The sequence below is a fragment of the Carassius gibelio genome, chromosome B23 (genome assembly GCF_023724105.1).
Source record: "Carassius gibelio isolate Cgi1373 ecotype wild population from Czech Republic chromosome B23, carGib1.2-hapl.c, whole genome shotgun sequence".
Classification (NCBI taxonomy): Eukaryota; Metazoa; Chordata; class Actinopteri; order Cypriniformes; family Cyprinidae; genus Carassius; species Carassius gibelio.
The window spans coordinates 29,620,347-29,641,290 of record NC_068418.1 but is presented as its reverse complement, the minus strand read 5'-3'; the positions used below and the strand labels follow the sequence as shown (position 1 = coordinate 29,641,290).

The 20,944-nt window shown below is 52.2% G+C and overlaps 15 non-coding genes across 15 annotated transcripts; all 15 read right to left on the bottom strand.

The window, feature by feature from the left end:
- Positions 1-157: 157 nt before the first annotated feature.
- On the bottom strand, positions 158-348 carry LOC128012622 (U2 spliceosomal RNA). Its single transcript, XR_008183145.1, has one exon. It is a non-coding gene; the product is annotated as a U2 spliceosomal RNA (small nuclear RNA).
- Positions 349-1,215: 867 nt separating this feature from the next.
- LOC128012403 (U1 spliceosomal RNA) lies at positions 1,216-1,379 on the bottom strand. The gene has a single exon (XR_008182926.1). It is a non-coding gene; the product is annotated as a U1 spliceosomal RNA (small nuclear RNA).
- A 376-nt stretch (positions 1,380-1,755) lies between these two features.
- LOC128012620 (U2 spliceosomal RNA) lies at positions 1,756-1,946 on the bottom strand. Its single transcript, XR_008183143.1, has one exon. It is a non-coding gene; the product is annotated as a U2 spliceosomal RNA (small nuclear RNA).
- A 1,459-nt stretch (positions 1,947-3,405) lies between these two features.
- Positions 3,406-3,569, bottom strand: LOC128012402 (U1 spliceosomal RNA). Its single transcript, XR_008182925.1, has one exon. It is a non-coding gene; the product is annotated as a U1 spliceosomal RNA (small nuclear RNA).
- A 376-nt stretch (positions 3,570-3,945) lies between these two features.
- Positions 3,946-4,136, bottom strand: LOC128012619 (U2 spliceosomal RNA). The gene has a single exon (XR_008183142.1). It is a non-coding gene; the product is annotated as a U2 spliceosomal RNA (small nuclear RNA).
- Positions 4,137-8,555: 4,419 nt separating this feature from the next.
- LOC128012401 (U1 spliceosomal RNA) lies at positions 8,556-8,719 on the bottom strand. Its single transcript, XR_008182924.1, has one exon. It is a non-coding gene; the product is annotated as a U1 spliceosomal RNA (small nuclear RNA).
- Positions 8,720-9,095: 376 nt separating this feature from the next.
- LOC128012618 (U2 spliceosomal RNA) lies at positions 9,096-9,286 on the bottom strand. Its single transcript, XR_008183141.1, has one exon. It is a non-coding gene; the product is annotated as a U2 spliceosomal RNA (small nuclear RNA).
- A 1,459-nt stretch (positions 9,287-10,745) lies between these two features.
- Positions 10,746-10,909, bottom strand: LOC128012399 (U1 spliceosomal RNA). Its single transcript, XR_008182922.1, has one exon. It is a non-coding gene; the product is annotated as a U1 spliceosomal RNA (small nuclear RNA).
- A 376-nt stretch (positions 10,910-11,285) lies between these two features.
- Positions 11,286-11,476, bottom strand: LOC128012617 (U2 spliceosomal RNA). The gene has a single exon (XR_008183140.1). It is a non-coding gene; the product is annotated as a U2 spliceosomal RNA (small nuclear RNA).
- An 867-nt stretch (positions 11,477-12,343) lies between these two features.
- LOC128012398 (U1 spliceosomal RNA) lies at positions 12,344-12,507 on the bottom strand. The gene has a single exon (XR_008182921.1). It is a non-coding gene; the product is annotated as a U1 spliceosomal RNA (small nuclear RNA).
- A 376-nt stretch (positions 12,508-12,883) lies between these two features.
- LOC128012616 (U2 spliceosomal RNA) lies at positions 12,884-13,074 on the bottom strand. Its single transcript, XR_008183139.1, has one exon. It is a non-coding gene; the product is annotated as a U2 spliceosomal RNA (small nuclear RNA).
- Positions 13,075-14,533: 1,459 nt separating this feature from the next.
- On the bottom strand, positions 14,534-14,697 carry LOC128012397 (U1 spliceosomal RNA). Its single transcript, XR_008182920.1, has one exon. It is a non-coding gene; the product is annotated as a U1 spliceosomal RNA (small nuclear RNA).
- A 376-nt stretch (positions 14,698-15,073) lies between these two features.
- On the bottom strand, positions 15,074-15,264 carry LOC128012615 (U2 spliceosomal RNA). Its single transcript, XR_008183138.1, has one exon. It is a non-coding gene; the product is annotated as a U2 spliceosomal RNA (small nuclear RNA).
- Positions 15,265-19,683: 4,419 nt separating this feature from the next.
- LOC128012396 (U1 spliceosomal RNA) lies at positions 19,684-19,847 on the bottom strand. Its single transcript, XR_008182919.1, has one exon. It is a non-coding gene; the product is annotated as a U1 spliceosomal RNA (small nuclear RNA).
- A 376-nt stretch (positions 19,848-20,223) lies between these two features.
- On the bottom strand, positions 20,224-20,414 carry LOC128012614 (U2 spliceosomal RNA). Its single transcript, XR_008183137.1, has one exon. It is a non-coding gene; the product is annotated as a U2 spliceosomal RNA (small nuclear RNA).
- Between the last annotated feature and the right edge of the window lie 530 nt (positions 20,415-20,944).

The window sequence follows — 20,944 nt, the reverse complement described above, 5'->3', positions numbered from 1 at the left end:
ACTTCAAGACCTCAGGGGGGTGCATCGTTAGTGGAAGAGTCCAAGACCCCAGGAGGACACATCAGGAAAAAAGTTTGCAATAAACCACAGCATCTGCAATGGCAGCTCTCATTCCTCGTTCTGCTATTCGACACAATAAATGGCAATCCCCAAAAAGGGAAAGCACACCGTTCCTGGAGACACTGCAATACCAGGCCGATGCATGGAGTGGACGGAGCAAGCCCCGGCTCCAGCTCCGTGATCTAAAAATCCATTTAATATGTAGTCCCCGGATGGGGGACGTATCAGATATTAAACTGATAAGAACAGATACTACACTTGATCTTAGCCAAAAGGCCGAGAAGCGATGCTGCTAAGACGCAGCAGGGAGGAAGCCGGACACGGCGATGCCCATCTCGGCTTTGGTAAGTTTTGGGAGACCTAAAAACGCTGGGGGATGGTGGTAGCCTCCCCAGTCTACAACGTCACCGGGCCTCGTCCCGATCGGCCTGACGGAAAGTACGGCATGGCTCGTAACTCCCAAACGGTTGGTCGCAGAGCCACGTGCCTTATGTCATCGGAATCCTTGGCTCGAGCCGAACGAGACGCAGGTCTCAGATTGGCTCGTCGCTCTGACGAAATTTTCGGGTATTTTGGATTTTGTCGAAAACCTTCTTTTGCAACCTAGCGCCAGGTATTTGGCCCAGTCCCACCCAAATCAGCACAGAAAGCTTCTCTGGAGTCTGACTGTCAATAATCATCCAAAAAAAGAGGAAATTTCCATTCACCTTGGCGAGGGGACCTCAAAACGTGCTAAGGTGGCGTGTCCGAGGTGGCTCGAATGGCTATAACTCCGGGAAGGAGTGAGATCCCTTCACCCAAATCGGCACACCTGTGCAGGGGCTCAGTCCGAGGCCAGGTGAAAAAGGGCGCGGCGACAGGCCACTAGGTGGCGCTGTAAGCGACAACAAAATTAATACGAATCGAAAAAAAGGACAAACAAACAACATGGAGACAGATACAGCTAGGCTGCAGTCAGTCCAATCTACTTTCAAAGTAAGGTCTGCGCTATGTTCGAACTAAACTACCCACCAGGGTCTGATTTTTCAAGAGCGTAAGTGACTTTGTATCACAGGCGCACAACACGTATCTCGCATGTGACAGAACTCCCCATTCTGAAACGGAAATAAATAAAAAACTGTAAAAACCTCTTCTGCTTTGTTTCACCAACAATTTCAGGGGAGAGCGCGAACGCAGTCCCCCACTACCATAAATTATGCAGTCGAGATTCCCGCATTTGGGGAATTCGCAGGGGTCAGCATGGCCGGAGTGCAATGGACAAGCCTCGCCCTGGGTGAACCGCCTTCTTGATCATGGTGTCTCCCCTGCCAGGTAAGTATGAAGGCCCAGGCGGTCAGCCAGAGGTCTGATTTGCATCTCTACCATCCTCACCAACGGTTAGCCCTCTGCCCCCCCCCTCCAGGAAAGGAAGGACGGGTGCCTTCCGTTACTGGCCTGGAAACTGCCAAGCTCATGGGCCGGTGCTTCCCAACGCCAGTTTTAGATGACTCTCTTTAAACAAACACACCTGATTCGATGCATCACCTCGTCTGTGAAAGACTTCAAGACCTCAGGGGGGTGCATCGTTAGTGGAAGAGTCCAAGACCCCAGGAGGACACATCAGGAAAAAAGTTTGCAATAAACCACAGCATCTGCAATGGCAGCTCTCATTCCTCGTTCTGCTATTCGACACAATAAATGGCAATCCCCAAAAAGGGAAAGCACACCGTTCCTGGAGACACTGCAATACCAGGCCGATGCATGGAGTGGACGGAGCAAGCCCCGGCTCCAGCTCCGTGATCTAAAAATCCATTTAATATGTAGTCCCCGGATGGGGGACGTATCAGATATTAAACTGATAAGAACAGATACTACACTTGATCTTAGCCAAAAGGCCGAGAAGCGATGCTGCTAAGACGCAGCAGGGAGGAAGCCGGACACGGCGATGCCCATCTCGGCTTTGGTAAGTTTTGGGAGACCTAAAAACGCTGGGGGATGGTGGTAGCCTCCCCAGTCTACAACGTCACCGGGCCTCGTCCCGATCGGCCTGACGGAAAGTACGGCATGGCTCGTAACTCCCAAACGGTTGGTCGCAGAGCCACGTGCCTTATGTCATCGGAATCCTTGGCTCGAGCCGAACGAGACGCAGGTCTCAGATTGGCTCGTCGCTCTGACGAAATTTTCGGGTATTTTGGATTTTGTCGAAAACCTTCTTTTGCAACCTAGCGCCAGGTATTTGGCCCAGTCCCACCCAAATCAGCACAGAAAGCTTCTCTGGAGTCTGACTGTCAATAATCATCCAAAAAAAGAGGAAATTTCCATTCACCTTGGCGAGGGGACCTCAAAACGTGCTAAGGTGGCGTGTCCGAGGTGGCTCGAATGGCTATAACTCCGGGAAGGAGTGAGATCCCTTCACCCAAATCGGCACACCTGTGCAGGGGCTCAGTCCGAGGCCAGGTGAAAAGGGGCGCGGCGACAGGCCACTAGGTGGCGCCGTAAGCTGAAAAATAGGGAAAATGTACTGTAAAAAGACAATCAAACAAAGATGAAAACACCCGAAACACTGCGGGATGGTAGTACCCTCCCCTGTCTGCAACGTCACCGGGCCTTGTCCCGATCGGCCTGACGGTGGAACTGCAGCGACGGAAAGTACGGCATCGCTCGTAACTCCCAAACGGTTGGTCGCAGAGCCACGTGCCTTATGTCATCGGAATCCTTGGCTCGAGCCGAACGAGACGCAGGTCTCAGATTGGCTCGTCGCTCTGACGAAATTTTCGGGTATTTTGGATTTTGTCGAAAACCTTCTTTTGCAACCTAGCGCCAGGTATTTGGCCCAGTCCCACCCAAATCAGCACAGAAAGCTTCTCTGGAGTCTGACTGTCAATAATCATCCAAAAAAAGAGGAAATTTCCATTCACCTTGGCGAGGGGACCTCAAAACGTGCTAAGGTGGCGTGTCCGAGGTGGCTCGAATGGCTATAACTCCGGGAAGGAGTGAGATCCCTTCACCCAAATCGGCACACCTGTGCAGGGGCTCAGTCCGAGGCCAGGTGAAAAAGGGCGCGGCGACAGGCCACTAGGTGGCGCTGTAAGCGACAACAAAATTAATACGAATCGAAAAAAAGGACAAACAAACAACATGGAGACAGATACAGCTAGGCTGCAGTCAGTCCAATCTACTTTCAAAGTAAGGTCTGCGCTATGTTCGAACTAAACTACCCACCAGGGTCTGATTTTTCAAGAGCGTAAGTGACTTTGTATCACAGGCGCACAACACGTATCTCGCATGTGACAGAACTCCCCATTCTGAAACGGAAATAAATAAAAAACTGTAAAAACCTCTTCTGCTTTGTTTCACCAACAATTTCAGGGGAGAGCGCGAACGCAGTCCCCCACTACCATAAATTATGCAGTCGAGATTCCCGCATTTGGGGAATTCGCAGGGGTCAGCATGGCCGGAGTGCAATGGACAAGCCTCGCCCTGGGTGAACCGCCTTCTTGATCATGGTGTCTCCCCTGCCAGGTAAGTATGAAGGCCCAGGCGGTCAGCCAGAGGTCTGATTTGCATCTCTACCATCCTCACCAACGGTTAGCCCTCTGCCCCCCCCCTCCAGGAAAGGAAGGACGGGTGCCTTCCGTTACTGGCCTGGAAACTGCCAAGCTCATGGGCCGGTGCTTCCCAACGCCAGTTTTAGATGACTCTCTTTAAACAAACACACCTGATTCGATGCATCACCTCGTCTGTGAAAGACTTCAAGACCTCAGGGGGGTGCATCGTTAGTGGAAGAGTCCAAGACCCCAGGAGGACACATCAGGAAAAAAGTTTGCAATAAACCACAGCATCTGCAATGGCAGCTCTCATTCCTCGTTCTGCTATTCGACACAATAAATGGCAATCCCCAAAAAGGGAAAGCACACCGTTCCTGGAGACACTGCAATACCAGGCCGATGCATGGAGTGGACGGAGCAAGCCCCGGCTCCAGCTCCGTGATCTAAAAATCCATTTAATATGTAGTCCCCGGATGGGGGACGTATCAGATATTAAACTGATAAGAACAGATACTACACTTGATCTTAGCCAAAAGGCCGAGAAGCGATGCTGTTAAGACGCAGCAGGGAGGAAGCCGGACACGGCGATGCCCATCTCGGCTTTGGTAAGTTTTGGGAGACCTAAAAACGCTGGGGGATGGTGGTAGCCTCCCCTGTCTACAACGTCACCGGGCCTCGTCCCGATCGGCCTGACGGAAAGTACGGCATGGCTCGTAACTCCCAAACGGTTGGTCGCAGAGCCACGTGCCTTATGTCATCGGAATCCTTGGCTCGAGCCGAACGAGACGCAGGTCTCAGATTGGCTCGTCGCTCTGACGAAATTTTCGGGTATTTTGGATTTTGTCGAAAACCTTCTTTTGCAACCTAGCGCCAGGTATTTGGCCCAGTCCCACCCAAATCAGCACAGAAAGCTTCTCTGGAGTCTGACTGTCAATAATCATCCAAAAAAAGAGGAAATTTCCATTCACCTTGGCGAGGGGACCTCAAAACGTGCTAAGGTGGCGTGTCCGAGGTGGCTCGAATGGCTATAACTCCGGGAAGGAGTGAGATCCCTTCACCCAAATCGGCACACCTGTGCAGGGGCTCAGTCCGAGGCCAGGTGAAAAGGGGCGCGGCGACAGGCCACTAGGTGGCGCCATAAGCTGAAAAATAGGGAAAATGTACTGTAAAAAGACAATCAAACAAAGATGAAAACACCCGAAACACTGCGGGATGGTAGTACCCTCCCCTGTCTGCAACGTCACCGGGCCTTGTCCCGATCGGCCTGACGGTGGAACTGCAGCGACGGAAAGTACGGCATCGCTCGTAACTCCCAAACGGTTGGTCGCAGAGCCACGTGCCTTATGTCATCGGAATCCTTGGCTCGAGCCGAACGAGACGCAGGTCTCAGATTGGCTCGTCGCTCTGACGAAATTTTCGGGTATTTTGGATTTTGTCGAAAACCTTCTTTTGCAACCTAGCGCCAGGTATTTGGCCCAGTCCCACCCAAATCAGCACAGAAAGCTTCTCTGGAGTCTGACTGTCAATAATCATCCAAAAAAAGAGGAAATTTCCATTCACCTTGGCGAGGGGACCTCAAAACGTGCTAAGGTGGCGTGTCCGAGGTGGCTCGAATGGCTATAACTCCGGGAAGGAGTGAGATCCCTTCACCCAAATCGGCACACCTGTGCAGGGGCTCAGTCCGAGGCCAGGTGAAAAGGGGCGCGGCGACAGGCCACTAGGTGGCGCCATAAGCTGAAAAATAGGGAAAATGTACTGTAAAAAGACAATCAAACAAAGATGAAAACACCCGAAACACTGCGGGATGGTAGTACCCTCCCCTGTCTGCAACGTCACCGGGCCTTGTCCCGATCGGCCTGACGGTGGAACTGCAGCGACGGAAAGTACGGCATCGCTCGTAACTCCCAAACGGTTGGTCGCAGAGCCACGTGCCTTATGTCATCGGAATCCTTGGCTCGAGCCGAACGAGACGCAGGTCTCAGATTGGCTCGTCGCTCTGACGAAATTTTCGGGTATTTTGGATTTTGTCGAAAACCTTCTTTTGCAACCTAGCGCCAGGTATTTGGCCCAGTCCCACCCAAATCAGCACAGAAAGCTTCTCTGGAGTCTGACTGTCAATAATCATCCAAAAAAAGAGGAAATTTCCATTCACCTTGGCGAGGGGACCTCAAAACGTGCTAAGGTGGCGTGTCCGAGGTGGCTCGAATGGCTATAACTCCGGGAAGGAGTGAGATCCCTTCACCCAAATCGGCACACCTGTGCAGGGGCTCAGTCCGAGGCCAGGTGAAAAGGGGCGCGGCGACAGGCCACTAGGTGGCGCCATAAGCTGAAAAATAGGGAAAATGTACTGTAAAAAGACAATCAAACAAAGATGAAAACACCCGAAACACTGCGGGATGGTAGTACCCTCCCCTGTCTGCAACGTCACCGGGCCTTGTCCCGATCGGCCTGACGGTGGAACTGCAGCGACGGAAAGTACGGCATCGCTCGTAACTCCCAAACGGTTGGTCGCAGAGCCACGTGCCTTATGTCATCGGAATCCTTGGCTCGAGCCGAACGAGACGCAGGTCTCAGATTGGCTCGTCGCTCTGACGAAATTTTCGGGTATTTTGGATTTTGTCGAAAACCTTCTTTTGCAACCTAGCGCCAGGTATTTGGCCCAGTCCCACCCAAATCAGCACAGAAAGCTTCTCTGGAGTCTGACTGTCAATAATCATCCAAAAAAAGAGGAAATTTCCATTCACCTTGGCGAGGGGACCTCAAAACGTGCTAAGGTGGCGTGTCCGAGGTGGCTCGAATGGCTATAACTCCGGGAAGGAGTGAGATCCCTTCACCCAAATCGGCACACCTGTGCAGGGGCTCAGTCCGAGGCCAGGTGAAAAGGGGCGCGGCGACAGGCCACTAGGTGGCGCCATAAGCTGAAAAATAGGGAAAATGTACTGTAAAAAGACAATCAAACAAAGATGAAAACACCCGAAACACTGCGGGATGGTAGTACCCTCCCCTGTCTGCAACGTCACCGGGCCTTGTCCCGATCGGCCTGACGGTGGAACTGCAGCGACGGAAAGTACGGCATCGCTCGTAACTCCCAAACGGTTGGTCGCAGAGCCACGTGCCTTATGTCATCGGAATCCTTGGCTCGAGCCGAACGAGACGCAGGTCTCAGATTGGCTCGTCGCTCTGACGAAATTTTCGGGTATTTTGGATTTTGTCGAAAACCTTCTTTTGCAACCTAGCGCCAGGTATTTGGCCCAGTCCCACCCAAATCAGCACAGAAAGCTTCTCTGGAGTCTGACTGTCAATAATCATCCAAAAAAAGAGGAAATTTCCATTCACCTTGGCGAGGGGACCTCAAAACGTGCTAAGGTGGCGTGTCCGAGGTGGCTCGAATGGCTATAACTCCGGGAAGGAGTGAGATCCCTTCACCCAAATCGGCACACCTGTGCAGGGGCTCAGTCCGAGGCCAGGTGAAAAGGGGCGCGGCGACAGGCCACTAGGTGGCGCCGTAAGCTGAAAAATAGGGAAAATGTACTGTAAAAAGACAATCAAACAAAGATGAAAACACCCGAAACACTGCGGGATGGTAGTACCCTCCCCTGTCTGCAACGTCACCGGGCCTTGTCCCGATCGGCCTGACGGTGGAACTGCAGCGACGGAAAGTACGGCATCGCTCGTAACTCCCAAACGGTTGGTCGCAGAGCCACGTGCCTTATGTCATCGGAATCCTTGGCTCGAGCCGAACGAGACGCAGGTCTCAGATTGGCTCGTCGCTCTGACGAAATTTTCGGGTATTTTGGATTTTGTCGAAAACCTTCTTTTGCAACCTAGCGCCAGGTATTTGGCCCAGTCCCACCCAAATCAGCACAGAAAGCTTCTCTGGAGTCTGACTGTCAATAATCATCCAAAAAAAGAGGAAATTTCCATTCACCTTGGCGAGGGGACCTCAAAACGTGCTAAGGTGGCGTGTCCGAGGTGGCTCGAATGGCTATAACTCCGGGAAGGAGTGAGATCCCTTCACCCAAATCGGCACACCTGTGCAGGGGCTCAGTCCGAGGCCAGGTGAAAAGGGGCGCGGCGACAGGCCACTAGGTGGCGCCGTAAGCTGAAAAATAGGGAAAATGTACTGTAAAAAGACAATCAAACAAAGATGAAAACACCCGAAACACTGCGGGATGGTAGTACCCTCCCCTGTCTGCAACGTCACCGGGCCTTGTCCCGATCGGCCTGACGGTGGAACTGCAGCGACGGAAAGTACGGCATCGCTCGTAACTCCCAAACGGTTGGTCGCAGAGCCACGTGCCTTATGTCATCGGAATCCTTGGCTCGAGCCGAACGAGACGCAGGTCTCAGATTGGCTCGTCGCTCTGACGAAATTTTCGGGTATTTTGGATTTTGTCGAAAACCTTCTTTTGCAACCTAGCGCCAGGTATTTGGCCCAGTCCCACCCAAATCAGCACAGAAAGCTTCTCTGGAGTCTGACTGTCAATAATCATCCAAAAAAAGAGGAAATTTCCATTCACCTTGGCGAGGGGACCTCAAAACGTGCTAAGGTGGCGTGTCCGAGGTGGCTCGAATGGCTATAACTCCGGGAAGGAGTGAGATCCCTTCACCCAAATCGGCACACCTGTGCAGGGGCTCAGTCCGAGGCCAGGTGAAAAAGGGCGCGGCGACAGGCCACTAGGTGGCGCTGTAAGCGACAACAAAATTAATACGAATCGAAAAAAAGGACAAACAAACAACATGGAGACAGATACAGCTAGGCTGCAGTCAGTCCAATCTACTTTCAAAGTAAGGTCTGCGCTATGTTCGAACTAAACTACCCACCAGGGTCTGATTTTTCAAGAGCGTAAGTGACTTTGTATCACAGGCGCACAACACGTATCTCGCATGTGACAGAACTCCCCATTCTGAAACGGAAATAAATAAAAAACTGTAAAAACCTCTTCTGCTTTGTTTCACCAACAATTTCAGGGGAGAGCGCGAACGCAGTCCCCCACTACCATAAATTATGCAGTCGAGATTCCCGCATTTGGGGAATTCGCAGGGGTCAGCATGGCCGGAGTGCAATGGACAAGCCTCGCCCTGGGTGAACCGCCTTCTTGATCATGGTGTCTCCCCTGCCAGGTAAGTATGAAGGCCCAGGCGGTCAGCCAGAGGTCTGATTTGCATCTCTACCATCCTCACCAACGGTTAGCCCTCTGCCCCCCCCCTCCAGGAAAGGAAGGACGGGTGCCTTCCGTTACTGGCCTGGAAACTGCCAAGCTCATGGGCCGGTGCTTCCCAACGCCAGTTTTAGATGACTCTCTTTAAACAAACACACCTGATTCGATGCATCACCTCGTCTGTGAAAGACTTCAAGACCTCAGGGGGGTGCATCGTTAGTGGAAGAGTCCAAGACCCCAGGAGGACACATCAGGAAAAAAGTTTGCAATAAACCACAGCATCTGCAATGGCAGCTCTCATTCCTCGTTCTGCTATTCGACACAATAAATGGCAATCCCCAAAAAGGGAAAGCACACCGTTCCTGGAGACACTGCAATACCAGGCCGATGCATGGAGTGGACGGAGCAAGCCCCGGCTCCAGCTCCGTGATCTAAAAATCCATTTAATATGTAGTCCCCGGATGGGGGACGTATCAGATATTAAACTGATAAGAACAGATACTACACTTGATCTTAGCCAAAAGGCCGAGAAGCGATGCTGCTAAGACGCAGCAGGGAGGAAGCCGGACACGGCGATGCCCATCTCGGCTTTGGTAAGTTTTGGGAGACCTAAAAACGCTGGGGGATGGTGGTAGCCTCCCCAGTCTACAACGTCACCGGGCCTCGTCCCGATCGGCCTGACGGAAAGTACGGCATGGCTCGTAACTCCCAAACGGTTGGTCGCAGAGCCACGTGCCTTATGTCATCGGAATCCTTGGCTCGAGCCGAACGAGACGCAGGTCTCAGATTGGCTCGTCGCTCTGACGAAATTTTCGGGTATTTTGGATTTTGTCGAAAACCTTCTTTTGCAACCTAGCGCCAGGTATTTGGCCCAGTCCCACCCAAATCAGCACAGAAAGCTTCTCTGGAGTCTGACTGTCAATAATCATCCAAAAAAAGAGGAAATTTCCATTCACCTTGGCGAGGGGACCTCAAAACGTGCTAAGGTGGCGTGTCCGAGGTGGCTCGAATGGCTATAACTCCGGGAAGGAGTGAGATCCCTTCACCCAAATCGGCACACCTGTGCAGGGGCTCAGTCCGAGGCCAGGTGAAAAGGGGCGCGGCGACAGGCCACTAGGTGGCGCCGTAAGCTGAAAAATAGGGAAAATGTACTGTAAAAAGACAATCAAACAAAGATGAAAACACCCGAAACACTGCGGGATGGTAGTACCCTCCCCTGTCTGCAACGTCACCGGGCCTTGTCCCGATCGGCCTGACGGTGGAACTGCAGCGACGGAAAGTACGGCATCGCTCGTAACTCCCAAACGGTTGGTCGCAGAGCCACGTGCCTTATGTCATCGGAATCCTTGGCTCGAGCCGAACGAGACGCAGGTCTCAGATTGGCTCGTCGCTCTGACGAAATTTTCGGGTATTTTGGATTTTGTCGAAAACCTTCTTTTGCAACCTAGCGCCAGGTATTTGGCCCAGTCCCACCCAAATCAGCACAGAAAGCTTCTCTGGAGTCTGACTGTCAATAATCATCCAAAAAAAGAGGAAATTTCCATTCACCTTGGCGAGGGGACCTCAAAACGTGCTAAGGTGGCGTGTCCGAGGTGGCTCGAATGGCTATAACTCCGGGAAGGAGTGAGATCCCTTCACCCAAATCGGCACACCTGTGCAGGGGCTCAGTCCGAGGCCAGGTGAAAAAGGGCGCGGCGACAGGCCACTAGGTGGCGCTGTAAGCGACAACAAAATTAATACGAATCGAAAAAAAGGACAAACAAACAACATGGAGACAGATACAGCTAGGCTGCAGTCAGTCCAATCTACTTTCAAAGTAAGGTCTGCGCTATGTTCGAACTAAACTACCCACCAGGGTCTGATTTTTCAAGAGCGTAAGTGACTTTGTATCACAGGCGCACAACACGTATCTCGCATGTGACAGAACTCCCCATTCTGAAACGGAAATAAATAAAAAACTGTAAAAACCTCTTCTGCTTTGTTTCACCAACAATTTCAGGGGAGAGCGCGAACGCAGTCCCCCACTACCATAAATTATGCAGTCGAGATTCCCGCATTTGGGGAATTCGCAGGGGTCAGCATGGCCGGAGTGCAATGGACAAGCCTCGCCCTGGGTGAACCGCCTTCTTGATCATGGTGTCTCCCCTGCCAGGTAAGTATGAAGGCCCAGGCGGTCAGCCAGAGGTCTGATTTGCATCTCTACCATCCTCACCAACGGTTAGCCCTCTGCCCCCCCCCTCCAGGAAAGGAAGGACGGGTGCCTTCCGTTACTGGCCTGGAAACTGCCAAGCTCATGGGCCGGTGCTTCCCAACGCCAGTTTTAGATGACTCTCTTTAAACAAACACACCTGATTCGATGCATCACCTCGTCTGTGAAAGACTTCAAGACCTCAGGGGGGTGCATCGTTAGTGGAAGAGTCCAAGACCCCAGGAGGACACATCAGGAAAAAAGTTTGCAATAAACCACAGCATCTGCAATGGCAGCTCTCATTCCTCGTTCTGCTATTCGACACAATAAATGGCAATCCCCAAAAAGGGAAAGCACACCGTTCCTGGAGACACTGCAATACCAGGCCGATGCATGGAGTGGACGGAGCAAGCCCCGGCTCCAGCTCCGTGATCTAAAAATCCATTTAATATGTAGTCCCCGGATGGGGGACGTATCAGATATTAAACTGATAAGAACAGATACTACACTTGATCTTAGCCAAAAGGCCGAGAAGCGATGCTGCTAAGACGCAGCAGGGAGGAAGCCGGACACGGCGATGCCCATCTCGGCTTTGGTAAGTTTTGGGAGACCTAAAAACGCTGGGGGATGGTGGTAGCCTCCCCAGTCTACAACGTCACCGGGCCTCGTCCCGATCGGCCTGACGGAAAGTACGGCATGGCTCGTAACTCCCAAACGGTTGGTCGCAGAGCCACGTGCCTTATGTCATCGGAATCCTTGGCTCGAGCCGAACGAGACGCAGGTCTCAGATTGGCTCGTCGCTCTGACGAAATTTTCGGGTATTTTGGATTTTGTCGAAAACCTTCTTTTGCAACCTAGCGCCAGGTATTTGGCCCAGTCCCACCCAAATCAGCACAGAAAGCTTCTCTGGAGTCTGACTGTCAATAATCATCCAAAAAAAGAGGAAATTTCCATTCACCTTGGCGAGGGGACCTCAAAACGTGCTAAGGTGGCGTGTCCGAGGTGGCTCGAATGGCTATAACTCCGGGAAGGAGTGAGATCCCTTCACCCAAATCGGCACACCTGTGCAGGGGCTCAGTCCGAGGCCAGGTGAAAAAGGGCGCGGCGACAGGCCACTAGGTGGCGCTGTAAGCGACAACAAAATTAATACGAATCGAAAAAAAGGACAAACAAACAACATGGAGACAGATACAGCTAGGCTGCAGTCAGTCCAATCTACTTTCAAAGTAAGGTCTGCGCTATGTTCGAACTAAACTACCCACCAGGGTCTGATTTTTCAAGAGCGTAAGTGACTTTGTATCACAGGCGCACAACACGTATCTCGCATGTGACAGAACTCCCCATTCTGAAACGGAAATAAATAAAAAACTGTAAAAACCTCTTCTGCTTTGTTTCACCAACAATTTCAGGGGAGAGCGCGAACGCAGTCCCCCACTACCATAAATTATGCAGTCGAGATTCCCGCATTTGGGGAATTCGCAGGGGTCAGCATGGCCGGAGTGCAATGGACAAGCCTCGCCCTGGGTGAACCGCCTTCTTGATCATGGTGTCTCCCCTGCCAGGTAAGTATGAAGGCCCAGGCGGTCAGCCAGAGGTCTGATTTGCATCTCTACCATCCTCACCAACGGTTAGCCCTCTGCCCCCCCCCTCCAGGAAAGGAAGGACGGGTGCCTTCCGTTACTGGCCTGGAAACTGCCAAGCTCATGGGCCGGTGCTTCCCAACGCCAGTTTTAGATGACTCTCTTTAAACAAACACACCTGATTCGATGCATCACCTCGTCTGTGAAAGACTTCAAGACCTCAGGGGGGTGCATCGTTAGTGGAAGAGTCCAAGACCCCAGGAGGACACATCAGGAAAAAAGTTTGCAATAAACCACAGCATCTGCAATGGCAGCTCTCATTCCTCGTTCTGCTATTCGACACAATAAATGGCAATCCCCAAAAAGGGAAAGCACACCGTTCCTGGAGACACTGCAATACCAGGCCGATGCATGGAGTGGACGGAGCAAGCCCCGGCTCCAGCTCCGTGATCTAAAAATCCATTTAATATGTAGTCCCCGGATGGGGGACGTATCAGATATTAAACTGATAAGAACAGATACTACACTTGATCTTAGCCAAAAGGCCGAGAAGCGATGCTGCTAAGACGCAGCAGGGAGGAAGCCGGACACGGCGATGCCCATCTCGGCTTTGGTAAGTTTTGGGAGACCTAAAAACGCTGGGGGATGGTGGTAGCCTCCCCAGTCTACAACGTCACCGGGCCTCGTCCCGATCGGCCTGACGGAAAGTACGGCATGGCTCGTAACTCCCAAACGGTTGGTCGCAGAGCCACGTGCCTTATGTCATCGGAATCCTTGGCTCGAGCCGAACGAGACGCAGGTCTCAGATTGGCTCGTCGCTCTGACGAAATTTTCGGGTATTTTGGATTTTGTCGAAAACCTTCTTTTGCAACCTAGCGCCAGGTATTTGGCCCAGTCCCACCCAAATCAGCACAGAAAGCTTCTCTGGAGTCTGACTGTCAATAATCATCCAAAAAAAGAGGAAATTTCCATTCACCTTGGCGAGGGGACCTCAAAACGTGCTAAGGTGGCGTGTCCGAGGTGGCTCGAATGGCTATAACTCCGGGAAGGAGTGAGATCCCTTCACCCAAATCGGCACACCTGTGCAGGGGCTCAGTCCGAGGCCAGGTGAAAAGGGGCGCGGCGACAGGCCACTAGGTGGCGCCGTAAGCTGAAAAATAGGGAAAATGTACTGTAAAAAGACAATCAAACAAAGATGAAAACACCCGAAACACTGCGGGATGGTAGTACCCTCCCCTGTCTGCAACGTCACCGGGCCTTGTCCCGATCGGCCTGACGGTGGAACTGCAGCGACGGAAAGTACGGCATCGCTCGTAACTCCCAAACGGTTGGTCGCAGAGCCACGTGCCTTATGTCATCGGAATCCTTGGCTCGAGCCGAACGAGACGCAGGTCTCAGATTGGCTCGTCGCTCTGACGAAATTTTCGGGTATTTTGGATTTTGTCGAAAACCTTCTTTTGCAACCTAGCGCCAGGTATTTGGCCCAGTCCCACCCAAATCAGCACAGAAAGCTTCTCTGGAGTCTGACTGTCAATAATCATCCAAAAAAAGAGGAAATTTCCATTCACCTTGGCGAGGGGACCTCAAAACGTGCTAAGGTGGCGTGTCCGAGGTGGCTCGAATGGCTATAACTCCGGGAAGGAGTGAGATCCCTTCACCCAAATCGGCACACCTGTGCAGGGGCTCAGTCCGAGGCCAGGTGAAAAAGGGCGCGGCGACAGGCCACTAGGTGGCGCTGTAAGCGACAACAAAATTAATACGAATCGAAAAAAAGGACAAACAAACAACATGGAGACAGATACAGCTAGGCTGCAGTCAGTCCAATCTACTTTCAAAGTAAGGTCTGCGCTATGTTCGAACTAAACTACCCACCAGGGTCTGATTTTTCAAGAGCGTAAGTGACTTTGTATCACAGGCGCACAACACGTATCTCGCATGTGACAGAACTCCCCATTCTGAAACGGAAATAAATAAAAAACTGTAAAAACCTCTTCTGCTTTGTTTCACCAACAATTTCAGGGGAGAGCGCGAACGCAGTCCCCCACTACCATAAATTATGCAGTCGAGATTCCCGCATTTGGGGAATTCGCAGGGGTCAGCATGGCCGGAGTGCAATGGACAAGCCTCGCCCTGGGTGAACCGCCTTCTTGATCATGGTGTCTCCCCTGCCAGGTAAGTATGAAGGCCCAGGCGGTCAGCCAGAGGTCTGATTTGCATCTCTACCATCCTCACCAACGGTTAGCCCTCTGCCCCCCCCCTCCAGGAAAGGAAGGACGGGTGCCTTCCGTTACTGGCCTGGAAACTGCCAAGCTCATGGGCCGGTGCTTCCCAACGCCAGTTTTAGATGACTCTCTTTAAACAAACACACCTGATTCGATGCATCACCTCGTCTGTGAAAGACTTCAAGACCTCAGGGGGGTGCATCGTTAGTGGAAGAGTCCAAGACCCCAGGAGGACACATCAGGAAAAAAGTTTGCAATAAACCACAGCATCTGCAATGGCAGCTCTCATTCCTCGTTCTGCTATTCGACACAATAAATGGCAATCCCCAAAAAGGGAAAGCACACCGTTCCTGGAGACACTGCAATACCAGGCCGATGCATGGAGTGGACGGAGCAAGCCCCGGCTCCAGCTCCGTGATCTAAAAATCCATTTAATATGTAGTCCCCGGATGGGGGACGTATCAGATATTAAACTGATAAGAACAGATACTACACTTGATCTTAGCCAAAAGGCCGAGAAGCGATGCTGTTAAGACGCAGCAGGGAGGAAGCCGGACACGGCGATGCCCATCTCGGCTTTGGTAAGTTTTGGGAGACCTAAAAACGCTGGGGGATGGTGGTAGCCTCCCCTGTCTACAACGTCACCGGGCCTCGTCCCGATCGGCCTGACGGAAAGTACGGCATGGCTCGTAACTCCCAAACGGTTGGTCGCAGAGCCACGTGCCTTATGTCATCGGAATCCTTGGCTCGAGCCGAACGAGACGCAGGTCTCAGATTGGCTCGTCGCTCTGACGAAATTTTCGGGTATTTTGGATTTTGTCGAAAACCTTCTTTTGCAACCTAGCGCCAGGTATTTGGCCCAGTCCCACCCAAATCAGCACAGAAAGCTTCTCTGGAGTCTGACTGTCAATAATCATCCAAAAAAAGAGGAAATTTCCATTCACCTTGGCGAGGGGACCTCAAAACGTGCTAAGGTGGCGTGTCCGAGGTGGCTCGAATGGCTATAACTCCGGGAAGGAGTGAGATCCCTTCACCCAAATCGGCACACCTGTGCAGGGGCTCAGTCCGAGGCCAGGTGAAAAGGGGCGCGGCGACAGGCCACTAGGTGGCGCCATAAGCTGAAAAATAGGGAAAATGTACTGTAAAAAGACAATCAAACAAAGATGAAAACACCCGAAACACTGCGGGATGGTAGTACCCTCCCCTGTCTGCAACGTCACCGGGCCTTGTCCCGATCGGCCTGACGGTGGAACTGCAGCGACGGAAAGTACGGCATCGCTCGTAACTCCCAAACGGTTGGTCGCAGAGCCACGTGCCTTATGTCATCGGAATCCTTGGCTCGAGCCGAACGAGACGCAGGTCTCAGATTGGCTCGTCGCTCTGACGAAATTTTCGGGTATTTTGGATTTTGTCGAAAACCTTCTTTTGCAACCTAGCGCCAGGTATTTGGCCCAGTCCCACCCAAATCAGCACAGAAAGCTTCTCTGGAGTCTGACTGTCAATAATCATCCAAAAAAAGAGGAAATTTCCATTCACCTTGGCGAGGGGACCTCAAAACGTGCTAAGGTGGCGTGTCCGAGGTGGCTCGAATGGCTATAACTCCGGGAAGGAGTGAGATCCCTTCACCCAAATCGGCACACCTGTGCAGGGGCTCAGTCCGAGGCCAGGTGAAAAGGGGCGCGGCGACAGGCCACTAGGTGGCGCCATAAGCTGAAAAATAGGGAAAATGTACTGTAAAAAGACAATCAAACAAAGATGAAAACACCCGAAACACTGCGGGATGGTAGTACCCTCCCCTGTCTGCAACGTCACCGGGCCTTGTCCCGATCGGCCTGACGGTGGAACTGCAGCGACGGAAAGTACGGCATCGCTCGTAACTCCCAAACGGTTGGTCGCAGAGCCACGTGCCTTATGTCATCGGAATCCTTGGCTCGAGCCGAACGAGACGCAGGTCTCAGATTGGCTCGTCGCTCTGACGAAATTTTCGGGTATTTTGGATTTTGTCGAAAACCTTCTTTTGCAACCTAGCGCCAGGTATTTGGCCCAGTCCCACCCAAATCAGCACAGAAAGCTTCTCTGGAGTCTGACTGTCAATAATCATCCAAAAAAAGAGGAAATTTCCATTCACCTTGGCGAGGGGACCTCAAAACGTGCTAAGGTGGCGTGTCCGAGGTGGCTCGAATGGCTATAACTCCGGGAAGGAGTGAGATCCCTTCACCCAAATCGGCACACCTGTGCAGGGGCTCAGTCCGAGGCCAGGTGAAAAGGGGCGCGGCGACAGGCCACTAGGTGGCGCCATAAGCTGAAAAATAGGGAAAATGTACTGTAAAAAGACAATCAAACAAAGATGAAAACACCCGAAACACTGCGGGATGGTAGTACCCTCCCCTGTCTGCAACGTCACCGGGCCTTGTCCCGATCGGCCTGACGGTGGAACTGCAGCGACGGAAAGTACGGCATCGCTCGTAACTCCCAAACGGTTGGTCGCAGAGCCACGTGCCTTATGTCATCGGAATCCTTGGCTCGAGCCGAACGAGACGCAGGTCTCAGATTGGCTCGTCGCTCTGACGAAATTTTCGGGTATTTTGGATTTTGTCGAAAACCTTCTTTTGCAACCTAGCGCCAGGTATTTGGCCCAGTCCCACCCAAATCAGCACAGAAAGCTTCTCTGGAGTCTGACTGTCAATAATCATCCAAAAAAAGAGGAAATTTCCATTCACCTTGGCGAGGGGACCTCAAAACGTGCTAAGGTGGCGTGTCCGAGGTGGCTCGAATGGCTATAACTCCGGGAAGGAGTGAGATCCCTTCACCCAAATCGGCACACCTGTGCAGGGGCTCAGTCCGAGGCCAGGTGAAAAGGGGCGCGGCGACAGGCCACTAGGTGGCGCCATAAGCTGAAAAATAGGGAAAATGTACTGTAAAAAGACAATCAAACAAAGATGAAAACACCCGAAACACTGCGGGATGGTAGTACCCTCCCCTGTCTGCAACGTCACCGGGCCTTGTCCCGATCGGCCTGACGGTGGAACTGCAGCGACGGAAAGTACGGCATCGCTCGTAACTCCCAAACGGTTGGTCGCAGAGCCACGTGCCTTATGTCATCGGAATCCTTGGCTCGAGCCGAACGAGACGCAGGTCTCAGATTGGCTCGTCGCTCTGACGAAATTTTCGGGTATTTTGGATTTTGTCGAAAACCTTCTTTTGCAACCTAGCGCCAGGTATTTGGCCCAGTCCCACCCAAATCAGCACAGAAAGCTTCTCTGGAGTCTGACTGTCAATAATCATCCAAAAAAAGAGGAAATTTCCATTCACCTTGGCGAGGGGACCTCAAAACGTGCTAAGGTGGCGTGTCCGAGGTGGCTCGAATGGCTATAACTCCGGGAAGGAGTGAGATCCCTTCACCCAAATCGGCACACCTGTGCAGGGGCTCAGTCCGAGGCCAGGTGAAAAGGGGCGCGGCGACAGGCCACTAGGTGGCGCCGTAAGCTGAAAAATAGGGAAAATGTACTGTAAAAAGACAATCAAACAAAGATGAAAACACCCGAAACACTGCGGGATGGTAGTACCCTCCCCTGTCTGCAACGTCACCGGGCCTTGTCCCGATCGGCCTGACGGTGGAACTGCAGCGACGGAAAGTACGGCATCGCTCGTAACTCCCAAACGGTTGGTCGCAGAGCCACGTGCCTTATGTCATCGGAATCCTTGGCTCGAGCCGAACGAGACGCAGGTCTCAGATTGGCTCGTCGCTCTGACGAAATTTTCGGGTATTTTGGATTTTGTCGAAAACCTTCTTTTGCAACCTAGCGCCAGGTATTTGGCCCAGTCCCACCCAAATCAGCACAGAAAGCTTCTCTGGAGTCTGACTGTCAATAATCATCCAAAAAAAGAGGAAATTTCCATTCACCTTGGCGAGGGGACCTCAAAACGTGCTAAGGTGGCGTGTCCGAGGTGGCTCGAATGGCTATAACTCCGGGAAGGAGTGAGATCCCTTCACCCAAATCGGCACACCTGTGCAGGGGCTCAGTCCGAGGCCAGGTGAAAAGGGGCGCGGCGACAGGCCACTAGGTGGCGCCGTAAGCTGAAAAATAGGGAAAATGTACTGTAAAAAGACAATCAAACAAAGATGAAAACACCCGAAACACTGCGGGATGGTAGTACCCTCCCCTGTCTGCAACGTCACCGGGCCTTGTCCCGATCGGCCTGACGGTGGAACTGCAGCGACGGAAAGTACGGCATCGCTCGTAACTCCCAAACGGTTGGTCGCAGAGCCACGTGCCTTATGTCATCGGAATCCTTGGCTCGAGCCGAACGAGACGCAGGTCTCAGATTGGCTCGTCGCTCTGACGAAATTTTCGGGTATTTTGGATTTTGTCGAAAACCTTCTTTTGCAACCTAGCGCCAGGTATTTGGCCCAGTCCCACCCAAATCAGCACAGAAAGCTTCTCTGGAGTCTGACTGTCAATAATCATCCAAAAAAAGAGGAAATTTCCATTCACCTTGGCGAGGGGACCTCAAAACGTGCTAAGGTGGCGTGTCCGAGGTGGCTCGAATGGCTATAACTCCGGGAAGGAGTGAGATCCCTTCACCCAAATCGGCACACCTGTGCAGGGGCTCAGTCCGAGGCCAGGTGAAAAAGGGCGCGGCGACAGGCCACTAGGTGGCGCTGTAAGCGACAACAAAATTAATACGAATCGAAAAAAAGGACAAACAAACAACATGGAGACAGATACAGCTAGGCTGCAGTCAGTCCAATCTACTTTCAAAGTAAGGTCTGCGCTATGTTCGAACTAAACTACCCACCAGGGTCTGATTTTTCAAGAGCGTAAGTGACTTTGTATCACAGGCGCACAACACGTATCTCGCATGTGACAGAACTCCCCATTCTGAAACGGAAATAAATAAAAAACTGTAAAAACCTCTTCTGCTTTGTTTCACCAACAATTTCAGGGGAGAGCGCGAACGCAGTCCCCCACTACCATAAATTATGCAGTCGAGATTCCCGCATTTGGGGAATTCGCAGGGGTCAGCATGGCCGGAGTGCAATGGACAAGCCTCGCCCTGGGTGAACCGCCTTCTTGATCATGGTGTCTCCCCTGCCAGGTAAGTATGAAGGCCCAGGCGGTCAGCCAGAGGTCTGATTTGCATCTCTACCATCCTCACCAACGGTTAGCCCTCTGCCCCCCCCCTCCAGGAAAGGAAGGACGGGTGCCTTCCGTTACTGGCCTGGAAACTGCCAAGCTCATGGGCCGGTGCTTCCCAACGCCAGTTTTAGATGACTCTCTTTAAACAAACACACCTGATTCGATGCATCACCTCGTCTGTGAAAGACTTCAAGACCTCAGGGGGGTGCATCGTTAGTGGAAGAGTCCAAGACCCCAGGAGGACACATCAGGAAAAAAGTTTGCAATAAACCACAGCATCTGCAATGGCAGCTCTCATTCCTCGTTCTGCTATTCGACACAATAAATGGCAATCCCCAAAAAGGGAAAGCACACCGTTCCTGGAGACACTGCAATACCAGGCCGATGCATGGAGTGGACGGAGCAAGCCCCGGCTCCAGCTCCGTGATCTAAAAATCCATTTAATATGTAGTCCCCGGATGGGGGACGTATCAGATATTAAACTGATAAGAACAGATACTACACTTGATCTTAGCCAAAAGGCCGAGAAGCGATGCTGCTAAGACGCAGCAGGGAGGAAGCCGGACACGGCGATGCCCATCTCGGCTTTGGTAAGTTTTGGGAGACCTAAAAACGCTGGGGGATGGTGGTAGCCTCCCCAGTCTACAACGTCACCGGGCCTCGTCCCGATCGGCCTGACGGAAAGTACGGCATGGCTCGTAACTCCCAAACGGTTGGTCGCAGAGCCACGTGCCTTATGTCATCGGAATCCTTGGCTCGAGCCGAACGAGACGCAGGTCTCAGATTGGCTCGTCGCTCTGACGAAATTTTCGGGTATTTTGGATTTTGTCGAAAACCTTCTTTTGCAACCTAGCGCCAGGTATTTGGCCCAGTCCCACCCAAATCAGCACAGAAAGCTTCTCTGGAGTCTGACTGTCAATAATCATCCAAAAAAAGAGGAAATTTCCATTCACCTTGGCGAGGGGACCTCAAAACGTGCTAAGGTGGCGTGTCCGAGGTGGCTCGAATGGCTATAACTCCGGGAAGGAGTGAGATCCCTTCACCCAAATCGGCACACCTGTGCA